The sequence below is a fragment of the Cynara cardunculus genome (genome assembly GCF_001531365.2).
Source record: "Cynara cardunculus var. scolymus isolate 2C chromosome LG 3, CcrdV1, whole genome shotgun sequence".
Lineage (NCBI taxonomy): Eukaryota > Viridiplantae > Streptophyta > Magnoliopsida > Asterales > Asteraceae > Cynara > Cynara cardunculus.
Genome location: NC_037530.1, coordinates 26,767,243 through 26,780,564, shown reverse-complemented (window position 1 = coordinate 26,780,564; position 13,322 = coordinate 26,767,243).

Here is a 13,322-nt window from a genome sequence, read left to right as displayed (position 1 = left end):
GTCTGGTACCTTGTCCCACGTCCATTTGACAAAACTGTGATAGGCACTAAATAGGTGTATCATAATAAGTTAGATGAACAAGGTGTGGTAACCCGTAACAAGGCTCATGTTGTTACTAAATGTTATAGACAAGAAGAAGGAATCGATTATGTCCAAACCTTTGCACTAGTGGCTAGACTCGAAGCTATTCGACTCTTTCTAGCCTTTGCTGCCATAGAGACTATAAAGTGTTTCAAATGGATGCAAAGAGTGCTTTACTTAATGGAAAACTCCAAGAGGAAGTTTATGTTGAACAAACTCCATGGTTTCTTGACCCTAAGTATCCAAATCATGTATATCGATTGGATAAAGTTCTTTACGGGTTAAAACACGCCCCTTGTGCCTAGTACATACCCTCTCCTCATTTCCTATACTTGAGAAATTTGTCCGTGGAAATATTGAACATACCTTATTTCTTAGGAAAGTTAAAGGTCACATCATTCTAGTCCAAATTTATGTCGTTGATATTATATTTGGTTCCACTAATCCCTCTTTGTGTTTTTGGTTCATTGATCACATGAAGAAAGAATATCAGATGAGTATGATGAGAGAACTAACCTATTTTCTAGGTCTCCAGATCAAGCAATCAGATAAAGGTATCTTTATCAGCCAAAGTAAGTATGTCAGAGATATGCTGAAAAAGTTTGATCTATCCAACAACTCATCGATGGAAACTCCGATGGCTCTTCCTCTCTCACTTAACAAGGATCCAAACAGAAAGCCTGTAAACGTTACTGTTTATATAGGAATGATCGACTCTCTGCTGTATCTCACAGCAAGTCGTCCAGATAACATGTACTCTACCAAATGATGTACACGATATCAATCTGAACCTAAGGAATCCCATCTGATTGTTGTAAAACACATCTTCAGATACCTCACAGGAATTCCTGACTTAGGTCATTGGTATCCTTAGGGTTTAGGTTTTGACATAATAGGTTATTTAGATAGTGATTTTGTAGGATGCAAACTTGATAGGAAAAGCACCATTGGAGGCTGTCAGCTTGTAGGTGGAAAGTTGGTGAGCTGGAGAAGTAAAAATCAAAATTATGTGTCCACATCAACTGCTGAAGCTGAATATGTTGCTGCTGGAAGTTGCCGTGCCCAAGTTCTTTGGATGAAAAAGCAGCTCAACGACTATGATCTTCAGTTTTCCAAGATCCCTATCTATTGCGATTGCACCAGTGCTATTGCTATTGCAAACAATCCTGTTCTTCACTCCAAGACCAAACATATTGAGATCCGATATCATTTTATCAGAGATCATGTTATGAATGGTAATATTGAAATTCACTTTATTCCAACTGATTACCAACTCTCTGATCAGCGAACATGGAATGCTGAAAGCTGAGGTTTAATTTCCTTCACCTATAAGCATTACTCAGTAGGTGCAATGATTTAGTGTTCTTATTCTATCACTGAGCTCTTGAGTAAATATATCTTCTCTCTCTAAGGTGTGTATACTTATTCCCTATATTTAAAACTTAAAACTATCCCTGAATCTTTCCATATTCAGTGATCAAACCGTTTTAAAAGATTGTTTCAGTGTTTTCTTCTACCACTTAACTCTTTAAGCAAGTGTATCTCTCTAAGATATACTTATCTTAAAACAAAAATCATCATTGAAGCTTTTTTTCTTTCAGTGATCGATGTTGTAAAAGATTTACTTTTCTTCAGTGTTTCTTTTTATCACTGAACCTTTTCAAAAACATATACTGAAAATGTTTTTGAATATCTTAAACTTTTTATTTAAAAGGAAATGGAAAAAATGAAACGTCTTATGACGTTATTTTTGTTTTAAACGATATGATTTTTTTGAGATGCGCGTACCATTCTGACACAAACGACCCCTCGATATTCCATCCAATCGTGGATGAGAACGTGCTAACTTTTTCATCATTGCACATGTTTAAGTCGTATTTTTTCTTCTCTCCTCTTTCCATTTCTCTCTTCTCCTACTTATAAATATGACACCTCTCCTCTCATTTTTTCCTTACGTTTTCAAATACTTTTGTCGAATCTCTGTCTCAAAAAAATTTGCGAGGAAGAACTCAAGAACTCTCAAAAACCTTCAACTTTCTTCTTCGTCTAAGAATCACAGGTTGATAACCCCCTCTTTCTTATTTTGATATGTTCGTTTTGTAAGAAACTTATGTTATGTTACTTAAGAACTTGTTCTCTTAAATAACTAACGTACAGATTATGTGTGTCCCTATTTACTGATCAATCTTCATGTTAAGCTCCATAATCATGGCAGATCTGATGTATCTTCAAGAACACATATATGAGAATATTGAGAGAGAAAGTCAACATTCAAAGCTCTGGTCAAACTCTATATTACGTAAAAATGTGTATTACAATAAGCTCTCCTTACTAATTACAAAGACAAACTCCTATTTATATGGTCAAACATCTAAACACAAGTCAAAGTCAAACCTGTCTAAGAAAAGTCAAACACGATGACTTTTACAATTATAGACAATATTTAACTTTCAAGACGAATACAATTTAATACTGATTTTCAGTCCTAACAGATTATTAACACATTCTTATACTTGGTTATAATCTAAAAATTTCTATACACTTACTATTCTTGAAAAACCCTAATATTTCTTTGTTTATTTTTGAAAAGAACTTTTATCGTTTCAAAACTTAGAGTTTACATCTGTATCTTAGATTTCTAACAAATATGCTACTATTTATTTTCTCATTTTTATAACAGAAATGTTTGCCAAGAATGTGAACTTCTCCATTGACGAACTGTCTTTCAAGCCCAACAATCATATGGCACTTTTAGACATTCCGGCCAAATAGTCATACTACGAGGATGTTGCTACATTCCTCAAGAACTCTCCAATCTCCTTTGCTATCTCCCATGAACCTATCATGGTGAAAGAAGCCCTTCAGCAGTTCTGGCTCACTGCTGAAGTGGTGCAAGAGACTGACAAGACTGGTAAACCAGTAGAGAAAATCTCCTTCAACTTTAACAGGATGACTGTCAATTTTGGCATAGCCACACTGAGGACCGCTCTCCATCTACCAAAGGGTACCTATGTTAGTGAACCTTCCATTGAAGATATCATCTCCTTCTTGGATGATATTGGCTATGCCTGGCCAACAAAGAAGGACTCCAGCAATCCCCTCAAGTCGCTTTTGAAGATTGAGAAGAACTGCATGTCAACGGTATGGCAATATTTGTTTTCCCATTTCATCCGGGCAAAACTGGTGGACAAGATCAATCATCCATAGTTGTGTTGAATATTGGCTTTTCCATCATTCGCCAAAGGCCAATCAACATTACCGGCATAATTTTTGAAGACTTGTTGCTGAAGTGGAACAAGCACCAAAGGGAAAAAGGGGCACCTTACACCAGATTTTTATCTGTGGTGTTTGCTAAAATAATTAGGAACAAGTACTCCACGGATGGTAACCTGTCCATTTGCAAGCTTGGATCCAGAATCTTGGATCATAAGCTGAAATCTGAAGATGTTGCACTTTCCTCCCTTCTAACTGTGTCTGCATATCCTTCTTCATCTTCTCCAACTGTGCCAATATGTCCTTCTTCCCTTGCTTCGGTGGTCAAGATTTAGGCAAACCCCCCAAAGTCTATCCCATCACCACCACCCTCTCTTATAAAAGATCCTCTGCTCAAACCACTCTTGGTTCTCCATCGAGGGCTAAGAAAGCCAAAAAAGGGATAACCACATCTTTAGATGTTACCTCTCAAAAGGTTCCAGTCATTGAAACAAGTCTTACCCCCGAGGCAACTTCAACTTTATCTCCTCCAAGCTCTTTAGTCACTTTCATACATGTGGCTCCTCTCCTAACCGCCTTAGTGACCCAAATCACTGAAGATGTGAATATTAGTATAGCCACTGGTGAACACCCACTTCTACCACTCTCAGCCATCTTTTCTTATCCTCCTTATTTGGTCTCGACACATGCTAGTGATTCATTAGTGATTGTTCTCCCTGATGAAGAAGCAATCACCACAGAACCTGGGGTTGCTACTTTTAAAACACCTCAGTTGATAAAAGCCTATCCTCTCGAAGGCAACATGGAGAGAAACAACATCAATCCTTCATATGGTCCTGATGACCCCTCAGGTAATCTTCCAACCTACCCCTTTATTTCTTCTAATCCCGAGCTATCTTATGCTCAACCATCTTCTTTTTCAGGTCCTTGCGATGAAGGAACGCCAACCATGGAAGAAGATTACAACATGGCTGATGACGTGAAGCTGATTCTCCTGGTAGTAGAGACTGTCTTAATCAAAATGGACCAAGTCCATAAAGACATGTCTCTCAGGGATGATCTTTCCTCTGACCTCTCAATTGTTAAAGCTGATGTCAATGACGTGAATGAACGACTATCTGTGGTGTAAGACGATGTACGCACCAACACTGACTTTGCTCTCAACAACAAAGCTGATGAAGCGAATGCTCAGCATAGCACGCATACTGAAATGTTGTAGTAGATATTGTTTCTTCTCCAACGTCTAGTGCCAGTTCCTACACCCTCCTTCATAGCTATGAATAGCCTATCGCTGGATTAGGCTCTCAAAGTTGGTCTTCTTCAAGCTAGATCTCTGACCATGCTTGAATAGCGAATGGACATTATAGCCATAAATCTTGATAATCTCTTCCCTTATCATGCTGATGACAAAGAGGGGGAGAAAGACTCTGCTACTGCTACTGTTATCCCTACAACACCAGCTGAAGCTGATGCTTAAAAAGCAGAAGCTAATGAAGCTGAGTTTGTTGATGATGCCATTACTTCCCATGAAGCTGAAGCTGAGATTGTTGATGATGCCATCACTTCCCATGAAGCTGAAGCTGAGGTTGTTGATGATGTCGTTAGAGCTGATGCTCAAGCTCATGACGAAGACCTTCCTATCACCCCTACAGTTGATGCTGGTGATGAGGAAGATGAAGGTGAAAATGATGATGAAGATGATGAAGACTCTTCATCCTTTATGACGCTGGAAAAAATCTCGGTGGTGATGATGATGAAGACGACGATGATGACGATTTCACCATTCCATACCACAAACCAGCCAACGCTCTGAAAGGAGTCTATCTTAGGCATTCATCATCCCAGAGGGGGAAAAAAGAGAAAGAGACTTTCACAAAGAACCAGAACATCTCCTCCAAACACAAAGGTGTTGCTGAAAAAGAAAATCTGAAAGTTCTCTTCAAACCTGCCGTTCCTCAAGAATATACTGAACCCTCTTGGTTTGCGATCATCACTTCCTTATTTCAACTTTCATCTTCTATCCCATCTACTACATGTGGTCATCTAGAGGAATGGGTACCTGAAAACCCAACTTCTAGTGTTCCTAGCAACCAACAGATGACTCAGTTTAATGAGTCACTCGACCAAACTAGAGTAAAAATTCTTCTTCGTACCTCTAGTTGTGGTGAGTTTGACTTCCTTACTAAAGATGAAAGACTCGAAGCATTTAAGGTTGAGGAAAAAACCCGAATTCAATGACAACAGACTGAGGACAGCCTCAAGCTGGCCAAGTATCTTGCTACTCAAGTTCATCCAAAGAAAATGTCTAAAGAGATGGTGAACGCTGTGAAGGACCAAGCTAAATTTCTTTCAATTGCAGAAGCTGAACATCAAAAAACAATGAAGCCGAATGACCAAGACAGGAAATGGAGCGAAGATTGTTTAAATAAAAGAATAAATCCTCATCGCATCTCAAACGTCACAATCAATGGACGAATGAAAGATAGTGGACTGCTCATCTCCATGCTCATCTCTAGAGACAACCTTGAAGTTGTTACCGAGTATCCTTCCTACCTTGGTCAATACAACTACAGTGAATGGCTGGAAATGCGCCAAGCCATTCAGCGCTCTAAGTCAAGGCACAAGCCAATAAAGACATCCTCAGTGAGTTGATCAAGAAGATGTCCAAATTTGTTGATGTACCTACAAAGCCAACATTGAAGAAAGGTGGAAGAAGAAAACCTTCAAATTCTAATAATGGACCAACTCTGAGGAACAAACATGAAACAAAGTTCTTCTTGGAGGAAGTCCTAAAGGATTCAAAGAAGCGAGACATCTCTATGCTGAACTTTTCTTTCCTAGTGAAGGTTCCTTACATACCTAACACTATGCATCTAAAACCTGAGTTTGGATTCACATTCCTTGACTATGAAGGCGAAAACAGCTTTCAAAGAGTGTTTGAGCTCGGTCTCTGTTCTATAGAACATCTTGATTATGTAAGATATTGGTTGGACAATGACCTTTTATAGTGAGATGATAGAACGCAAGATCAGAAAAGAATTTCTACGCCGAAAGATGCTCGGAGAATAAGTACCTGGTTACATCGACTTCAGTGACTTACGTTAGTTAGAATTTTCTGTCTTGTAAATATCTTTCATTGTAAATCTTATTTTTCTATGTCTTTTCATTCAGTGTACAACTTATATATAATAATTTTAGAATATACATATTGTAACACTTGTAATTCTCCTTTTGATTAATATAAGTATTTCATCAGTATCACTGACAAAGATCCATGAAAAGAGTTCCAGTATGCTCTTACAGTCACTGACAATCTTCAGTCAGTGAACATGCTTTCAGTTTCAGTTTCCCTTCTTATAATTTTTCTTAAACTTGTAACTTAAGAAAAGTTATATAGTAAAAATTGTATCACTGAGAAAGATCGCAAAATAGTTAAAAGGGACATGTACTTTATATGTAACTTTTCCGTACTATTATACCTTAAGGCAATTTTCTTTATGTTGCTTTGTCATCATCAAATAGAGGGAGATTGTTGATCCTCTCTCTCATTGATTTAATGATAATCCCTTTTACCTTTCGAAGTATTATGTTTCTGTCTTTTCAGATGCAGTGATCATCACTGAGTCTGTTCCGTGATCGCTGAAACATGTATTGTTATCCTACAGCGACAATGATACTTCAAGTAGACAAAACTCACACCCAAGAACCTTCAGTGAATGTCGAAGACTGAAAATGAAGAATAGTGACTAGTGCGTTTGTGATCTGAAGCTGTATTCAGTGATTACAACCTGGTCAACATACGTGTGAAGACTGCACAAGCCTCAATGAATGTTGAAGAAACCTTCAGCTTTAATCCAGCAATCAGTGATCAAATGAATCTTGCCATGAACGATTGTTTTTGTCTTGTCTTTCTACATACAAAGGACAAACCCATACCCTCTCAAGAGTAGAATACTGCATGGAGCCGACTAGTCGACTCTAGTGCCCACCAACTCCATGAAAGGATGTCTGCTCATGAATAGACAATAGTACTATTCACTGTAGCGAAGGACAAGCCTTCCTCTAAAAGCTTGATGCGTGTTCTACCTCTTCTGAATTGCATTTAATGCAATGGGTATAAATAGCTGAGTGCTCTATTCACTCATGCATATATACAACAGAACACATACATACGCTTATCTTCAAGCAAGTTAGAATTTCTCTCTAAATGTAAGGTTCATACCCAAGAAGAACACCTTTCTGTCTTTATCTTTTTTGGCAAATATCTTATATTTGCTAAGTGTATCTATGTGTAATTCTAGATTATTTTAGATAGGCTTTTTTACCTTTTATATTTTCGCAAACAATTTGTAAAATCTATATTGATCCTTCTATATCAATATATATTTTTAAAACTGAAAGTTTATGTGTTTGTATTCATCCCTCCCCCTTCTACAAACTGTTCGCCACTAAACTCTTGTAGATCTGGCTGGGACCAACACCAATCGATCTCCATGGTTCGTTAGAAGTAGAACGAGAGTGATTAATTACAGTTTAGGTTTCCGAGTCGATGTTCATTGAAGGGTTATTGAATCTAGCTGTGTCGATATCAAACTTTAGCATTTTAAGGACTCTTGTGTGAGTCTCTAATCTCCGACGACATCGAGGGTCGAACAGAAGAGGGAAAAGAAAAAATCTAGGAGATATATAGGAAAGGAGATGAAAGGTATAGGTAGGGGATATGATGGGCAAGGGGGATAGGTTTTGATTTATCTATTTTTTTTAATTTCAAATGCCTGTCCATAAACATTTTATACTTGCACTATAAAAAATGGTAAAGTGACTAAAATGCTCCTCAGGTGAGTGCATTTACCGGATGAGATCATGAAATGTTAGTTCAGAGTTTATCCATGTAAGCTATTCAAATCACTACAAAACATGGGTGTTTCACTGACGGAAGCATCTGGTGGTGATCCACTGGTAAATCCATTCGATGTGGATTACTAGCGGAAGGTGACTATAGCATAAGGATGGGCTGGTGATTGTCTTTGTCGGCGGACCAACGGCAGCGGGCATCACCATTGAATTATGTCTATCACATATGCGGCCACTGAATTTTTTGCTCATTAATTTAAAAAAATTGCTTAAAACTTAATCATTTTGGCTGATTAATTCACCCTACGGAAAGATTGATCCTCTAGTGACATTATTAATTAAATTTTTATTTTTATTTAGTTAAATAATAAAATATTCGGGAATTGTCTATGGTTGAATAGGCCAAGCGGTAATCCGCCAATGATTACCTGCTGCTGACCAATTTTATTCTTATCTTTTTTAAAATACTGGATAATTTACGGCGAAATTTTCACTCATTGACCCACTGATAATTGTCTAGTTCATAATTTTTCCTTGAAAGAGAAATTCCACTGCTTTGCCTTTGATGAAAGCCTTCATGTCAGCCTTTTCGCCCATTGCATTGAATCTAGCACGAGACCAGTTTCAGGCTTCTTGAATTTTTTTTTCTTGTAAATTTAAAAAGTATAAAATTTGTAGCCAACAATTTAAATTTAATATCGAACGCAAATATTTTACATTCACATTTAAAAGTACGAATTGTTCCAGTGACAAATTCATATTACAATACAAATTAAAAGTAATTGTTTGTTACACACTATGAGAAACAACCTAATTACACTCGAGATCATTTGGCGGTAGAAATGGAAACTGAGACTGCGTCAACTTGGCAACAATCTCCCTCATCCTTTCCATATCGTTTCTATTTTCCTCAAACAGGGCCTCTAAAGCTTTGAACCTACAAATATAAGACAACATAAGTGTTCGTACTATCAAATAATATTAGACTTAAACATCGTAACTAGGAAAGAGTACAAACCCGAGCATCGGTGGATGAGCTACTACCAGAAGCATCGTTGCTATTACACAATGCACTCGAACCCAACATATATATCAGGATCCATGTTGTACTTGAAATGGAACAAGCAACCTTTCATGCTACCACCTACTGCCTCTCGGATCAACACTTCTGGCTAACGTTAGCCTGGAATTGATCCTATAGTTATAAAATAATTACAAGTGAATTTCAAAAATTGAGCAGCATAACGGTTGTAAATCGAACCTTTCCAGGTTAAAGTTAAACAATCCTAATTTTTGAAAAATAATTAGCAACCTAAACTAGCTATAATATGATCACATATTAAAGATAAACAATCTTAACTTTTGCCTAACAATTGACAACTCAAACTAGATATATAATGCGACAAAAGAACACCCAATAATTTATTGGGTACTGTACGAAGTATTTGAAATACGGGAAAGAAATACTTCGGGAGCTAATGAAACTATTTTAGTAAAATTGAACTGTCTCAATTCTCCATGAATTAAAGATAAACAATCCTAATGTTTATCCAACAATTGGCAACTCAAACTAGCTATATAAGATGAAACAAATTAAAAGTTAACAATCCTAATGTTTACCCAATAAATGGAAACCCAAAATAGATATATACAATGAGCTAAACTAAAAAAATAATAACAATTATAAATATGGCAAAAAAATCTTACCGCAACTCAGCTGCATCAGGAATTGATGTAGTCCCCTTGACTCCTGTTCCCCAAAGAGGACGCGTCTGAACTAGTCCTCTTCTTGTGTGTACGTCTGAAGAGGTCAATAATAGAGATGAGGGATTGTTTCTATTTTTGCTACAACCATGAAATAGTTCATTTAGTAGTTATCTATATCATAACAGTAAAAAAATATACTCTACACTCGGTTTTAAGGACTTACCAATCGTCTTCTATGCTTTTGCGAACTTGATGGACCCGACAGTGTTGTTGGCATAGTTACCGTCAACCAAGATGTAGTGGTTCTACCATGCTACAATAAACTTCAATTTCCACTCGTGTGTTCCATCTGTCTATCATGTCGCTCCATATGTACTGATGGAGCCATTTAGGGGGAGGAATGGCTTCAAGACCGACATATCATTATTTATGTCATTGGAGTGATATGCAGGCCTACGTGATGAGGTCTAGGCAGTGGCTATTCTTCTGGCCGCATGCAAACAATCAATGTAGGTCTTCTTTGACATAGCTTCCCACACCGCATATATAGCAACCTTCTGGCTAGGGCACCACAAGTAGCACCTCTACATAAACATAAGTACAATGTTAGTTATAAGTTCCAAAGAAACTTTTTCCTATATAATAATACAAATAAAAAACCTAGAACTGATCCCACACACATGTCATACCTCTTGAGACATTTATCTGCGAGTGACCTAAACTGTGTCAATCATGGATCGGTTACGAACCAATCTGTCGAACAACATGAGTATTAGTGAAACTACAAAATTGATATCAATTATCATTATGACCATTTATCATATTCATAGAAAATAATTAATAATAAATAAAACATTTAGTGTCTTCTATCCACATCCAACCACGACCTGTTTGAAAGGTGAGTCAATAGCTGCTATGGAGCATTGGGCCTGTGGGTTGCCTGGGACTCATTGTCCTTGGGTGCATGTGACCCGTTGTTGTTTCTACCTGGGTGTCTACCATGATGACCATTACCTCGGCTGCCACTACCTTGACAATCTATAGAAAATGTAAAACAACATGCGAAAAAATTCAACTAAATACATAAGTCGAGAAAACAACTAAACACAAACACTTAATGGACAAATTATCATAAAGATGTCACATTCAAGATTCAAAAACATCTAAACAATAAAGCTTTAAAATGATAGGATTTATAGGTTACTAAGAGAAATAGGTTTCTAAATGTCGTGGAAGCTAAAGTTAACATATAACAATTTTATAAGATAATATCTCCCACCAAGATCTTTCATGTATGGAACTTGGAAAACAAAAGAAAACAAAGGAAAACAAAATACAACCATAGGGTGTTCAAGAATGAAAAGCTTTGAAGTTTGAAGTGTTAAAGTAAGGTAGAGAAGAAGCCAAGACTAGCCTTCCTCCAAAGTTGATACAAACCGAAGAAAGACTTCCTTGGATGCTAGTCCCTTTCTTCAATCCAATTGCTTGTGTATGTCAAAAACTCTTTCTTGAGAGAAATTTTTCACCACCTTTTGAGAGAGAGTATGTCATCTTATATTATGAGAGTTGTGTTTTTAACTATTTTTTTAAATAAAAAAGGGGTCTATGTTTGGGCGTATACAAAGGGGTGGGAGGAGAAGTGTTGGCTATACTCTCTTAATATAATATTAGGATCCATACTTAAGAAATCAAAAGATTTGCCATACTTTTGTACTTACAAGCAACATATCATGATGATCTTATAATTAGACATTAAAACATAATCTTATTATGTAATGACTAGTTAGCTAGTCTAGTTTCATAAAAAAAGACTTTCACATAATAAATTTTTTGTTAACTAAAAAGGTAAGAATATATCCAATACGTTTTATTTTATTTTAAAAACATGTATTAAATATATATATATATATATATATACACATTATTGTTAAAATTGTTATTTGAAATAAATAATAATTTATACAATACTTATTTAGGTTGAACATAACAAATATATGGTAAAAGTCTATTTGCTTATTGTCTGTGACCCTTTAGGTTTATGAGTTATTAGCCATATCGTTATATGTTACGTCATGGGCACATAGGACCAACAGTCTCCAACTTGCACATGATACAACATATACTGATACAGACAGTGATAAACGTCTAGTAACATGCCACTGTCCCCAATAATAGATGAAAAATACTACCCTTATATGTACTTATCTCGAAGCTCATAAGCTTCACATAAATGCAACAGGAAAGATACTTGTTATCTCTTTGTTACTGACATCTCGTTGAACATGAGACATGGATTAAAACAATCTTATATAATGTTAAGCTATTTTGTTTCTCGATCTGGATTTAAGGTGATATCAAGCAAACATTGTTGATCAAATCAACTTAGTTTGAGCATGACCATGCATTTTAATCAGCTTAAAATTGTTGAGGGCCTAGAGATGCCATATCGTCATTAAGTGAGAAGAGCAAATTCCATCTTAACTATATACGCCTCTTTTGTGTCTCATTTCATACCTATATCGACCTTTTTGACTTCCTTGTTAAAGAACAATATTTGACCATATCAAGACACAACCTCCTTACACTCAAGACCGAACATGCATCTCAAGTCTAGGAATAATATATTAAAAATATAATTTTCAAAACTCTCTTATGACGACAATCCGTGAAGTGATCTCGAAAGCGAGACATTTCCAATGTTTGTTCTCTAAGAAAATACACGTGATTTGGTTGCAACTCATTTCTATTTTCATCTCATATAAAGTCAACAAACGAATTCACATTAACATTAGTTCATAGTTATTCCCATAACTATGATTGACTATGGATTCATGTAGAATAACTAGTTTATTCATGCATTTAAAATGTGATAATATAGAACATAACAATGTTAATCAACATAATCATGATCCTTTATATTATATCAAAATAGTCAATGTTGCTTAAATATTCCAAAATATCCAAGTACTACGATAAAATATATATTCAATCATTTGCAAAATGAAGCCCTATAGACCTTGCATGGTTATCATGCTTGAACTAATGTAGAGGCTTTGTGAATAGATCTGCCAGATTTTGATCTATGTGAACTTTAAAAATATAGACATCTCTTCTTTACACTATCTCAGGAATGTAGTGGAAATGCCTGAGAATATGTTTGGTGTTGTGATGTGATCTAGGCTCTTTTGCTTGTGTAATGGCACCTTCATTGTCACAAAATATCTCTATTGGCTCCTCGATACTGGGAACCACAAATAGATCAACAATGAATTTTTTTTCATCCAAGTAGCTTCTTGTGATGTCCTGAAGCAACAATGTATTCAACTACTGTAGTAGATTGTGCAACTACCTTTTTCTTGGAACTCTTCCAAGTTATCGCTCACCACTCAGTATGAAGATATACCCAGATTGTGATCGAGAGTCATCTCGATCTATTTGGAAGCTAGCATCCATGTAACATTTACACT